We start from the raw sequence: 3,866 nt of genomic DNA, 5'->3' as shown, positions 1-3,866 counted from the left end.
GAGTGAGCGGGGAGCTACAGCCAGAGGAAATGAGAGAGCAGCATGAGGGCAGTTATATCCTTCTCAGCTGTGATTAGGAAGGAGCTTTGGAAGATGATGGCTCACCTCTGAGCTCTGTGTGTGGCTGCTGCAGCAAGGGTAAATGCAGAATTAATAGCAGGGAGGGTTTTTTAAGAATTTTTTTTCCCCTCCCCAGAAACGCTTTGCCAGAAGTGTGGCTCCCAGGGGTGCTTACTGTAAAAGAGAGGTTATCTCAAGAGCCCTTTCCTAAAAGGGTTCTCTGTTATATGATGGTTTAGCAAGAAAGACCTCTGGAGACTCTGCTTTCCCTCAGGAGGTTAATCTGTCTGGCAGAGCTACTCCTTGTACATTTCAAAAACTCATTTTTGCCACTGTTGGTTTCAAAACAACACTTAATGTCGGTTGTAGCCCCTGGTTGGTTGGTTCCCTGGGATGAGGAACCAACCCCATCTGCTACGCTGGATTTCAGGCACGCAGAGGTTGGGATACAGTCATGCTGCAGCTGATGCCTTTGATCCGTAGCACTCCTGGTGTGGGCTCAGCTTGCAGACACTCAAAGCTCTGGGTCCCTGTCTTTGCTGCATGCCCAGACCCACTGCCCCAGGATCAGGGGCTAGTGGAATCAGAGGCTACACAAGCAGCCAAAACTCAGTGCTTTCTCCCTCAGTTTTCCCATGGGAGTAAATTTTCCTTTTCTGCCACTTGCAAGCCTGGTTTAGCCAACAAAGGGCTTTCCCAGAGCCTTGGGGTCACAGACCCAAAGGCAGATGGGTAGCAGTATCGTGCTACCCATCCCACCAATGTCAGCACTGCCTTGTGATGGTTTCCAGAGCTAAAAGACCTCTTTGGGTGTGGGGCACCTGAAACACCTGAAGGACTAGCTCTGAGGCTTGTATTTCCAAGGCTGGGTGTTGCTGGATACGCAGCCTGGTGTAAGTAGGGCAGAATATGTGTCTGTGAGGAGAAGGGAACTGTCACAGGCAGGTGGCTTGCTGGTGACGCTGCCTGCAGGGACCAGGGCTCCCAAGATGGATCCAAGCATTCAGACTTTATAGCCAGGATGAGCTGCTGCCTGCAGACACGGCTCTACTGCTGCTGCCTGCTTTCAAAGATTCCCCTGGTTTGCTTATACGTGAGGGAGTTGTGTTTTTGTGAGCACCCCATCCATCATGGGGGATGTCTCTGTGAGCAAAGGGCCAGCACTAATGCCATCCTGCCTGGCTGTGAATGAATTTTCTCTTTATTTGGTGCTTCTCCACCCCTGCTGAGCTGAGAGCCCTGCGCCATTCACAGGCGTGCATACATGCTGCCATGTGCAGGGCTCCTTCAGCCAGGCTTTCCACACCCCGGTGCCTCCAATCCCAGACAAAACCCTGGCTGTGGAGCAGCAAATGCAACAAGACCTCTATTCTTAGCCTGGAAAGCCTGGAAGCCAGTTCTCCTGGGTGCAGGGCGATGAATATGCAGTTGCCGGAGCTCTGGACAAAGCCGACTGAATAGCAGCGTTTGTTGTTAGCCCTGAACATACCCTCCTCTCCCATTGGATCCGTAGCCTTCGCTGCAGCTTTTCAGTTACATAAATATGGCCTATTTTCCCCTTGCAAATTAACATCTTGCTCGCTAAGTTTAGGCTTTCGCACGCGTACCAAACAAGTGCTCTGATCCTTCACAGGCAGCTGGAAATCCTGGCTCACCCGGGGGGAAGCTGCCCCTGCCCGGATCAAGCCTTCGCAGCGGCGCTGGGCGCTGGCGCTGATGGTGTCCCCTTGCAAGTGGCAACAACTCTGCCAAGTCCTGGATGCTGCACTGCAAATCATCTGAGGTTCCTTGTCCTGTTTCTGCCCTGCCCTCAACCAGGAAAGTTTGATCCCCACGTGATTGTGAGGATGCTGGAGGGTCTGCCTTCCTGGCAGTCTGTGTGGCATCCTCGAAAGTTGGGTTGCACGCTCTGGGGCATGGAGCAGATGGCTCCTCACTCCCCAGAAGGTACCAATGTGGGTATATTTTTCCCCAAATATGGTTTGCTGCCACCCTCCTGAATGTACTGGGAGATCGTGCTGCTGTATAGCTGCATTAAAAACTGCACTGTAGGGAATGGATGTCATTTGGCAATCTCCCAGCCCCGGGGTGTAAGAAAGCTGACTCTTGTCCTCTAAGACTCTGGGCAGCTTTGTTAGTGATATAAGTAATATAGATGCAAGGGCCTGGGAAGCAGATGCCTGTGCCCCTTCTTGCAGCGGTGTTACTCCCAGTTTCAGCAGCCTAAAGGGATCCAGCTCCCCAGTGCTGCTGGGGTTTCTCCTGGGTGGAAGGGCCAGGAACTTGGTGAAGCATCAAATCTCAGCTTCTTACTCCTGCTGAATGGGAGGGCAGGGAGTGGTGGGGAATGATGATACCTGGCTGTATGACCTCAAATGATCATCCCTTGGGCCAAAGTATCTGCTGTTGTGGTCAGAGAAGCCATCTGTAGCTATGGATCCACAGTGAGACCCCTTCTATTCCAGGGCTGATGGCATCCTGTGACTCAAAATAGCCTCTGACAGCTCCTGGGAGAGTGACCCGTGGGGGAGACATTCCCTGGAGCTGGGCACTAATGTCCTGAGGCCAGCCAGATGGGCAGGCTGTTGGGGTGCTGGATTTTGGCTCAGTAGGAACAGGTCTTCTCCTGCTCTGCTGCAGATTTGCGTGTGTGATCTCAGGTGAGTCTTGAACAGGTGACTGGGGGGTTTCAGTGGGGGATGCGGGATCTTAAACATCTGACTTTCCATCCTTCTGAGAGCCAGCCCCTCTGAGTCATAAGCCACTAGGGCAGAAAAGGGGGAAAGGTGTGGGATCTTTCAAAAATCGGGAAAAGGCGTTAAGCACAAAGCTCCTGCTCCCTTCCAGAGGGGCACATGCTCCTGAGCCCGAGATGCTTTAGAAAAGCACATTGTAAAAACCTGCAGAGCGAGGAATTGGTGCCCCTTCAGGGAGGATTACGGCTACAGCTCCAAATCCCCGGCGCTTTGGGTCTGCCTCTGCAGCAGATGAGCAGTGTCAGGGACTGCAGGCAGTCTGTGCAGCGTGCAGGTAGGGGGTTGTTGTGGCTGGAGGGCTTTCCCATGCCCTCCAGCAGCCCTGCTAGGTCTTCAGACCAATATCAGCGTTGGCATGACCTGGATAATGGGAATGGCATGGGGGTGGGGGCGGGGAAAGCTGAGCTTTAAATGGTGCTCATGCCTTGGGTATGTGCAACCTGCTCTCTGTCTGTCTTGATGCAATGCCACCTTTCACAGCTCTCAGTCAGGCTAGCCCTATGCCATTCCTTGGTGCAGTGGAGGAGGACTGGGGTTTGGGATCTTCTGATGTTAGAGGAGGAAAGGATTCATCAAGGAAAAGCTGAACTCTTATCACTGCAATCCCTTCCTGCCCTCTAGCACAGTGCCTTCCTCTCCCAGGTAAAAGCAAACAAAGACAACAAAGCACCCGATGCCCAAGCAGTAGTTTTCCATGCTCCAGTGGTTCATGAGCCTCTAATCTCTTCCCTGTCCCTTTTCCTCACCGTGCCCCCGGCCAGCAGCGGATGCTGGCGAGTTCTCCATGGGCAGCAGCCAGCCTGCAGCAATAATGAGAACAAGTCAGGCAGTGCCATCCTATACAAGCCTCTGCTCTGCGTGTGAGCATCTGCGAGAGCGCGCGCTCTCCCTTCTCCCCCTTCCCTCTCTCTCATAACCCCCCTCCTTCCACCAGCTCTTGTTCTTTTCACGCGATGCAGGGCTAGGGAGCCAGGAGAAGTGGCACGGTGCTGCTGCTCCTCTGGAGATAACTGTGATCAGGCTGGGTCCTTCGCCTCCCCCACCCCCCCG

This window comes from Gallinula chloropus, assembly GCF_964237585.1.
Source record: "Gallinula chloropus genome assembly, chromosome: 6".
In the NCBI taxonomy this organism is placed as follows: Eukaryota; Metazoa; Chordata; class Aves; order Gruiformes; family Rallidae; genus Gallinula; species Gallinula chloropus.
The sequence above is the reverse complement of the archived record's forward strand: the minus strand, read 5'-3'. Positions refer to the sequence as shown.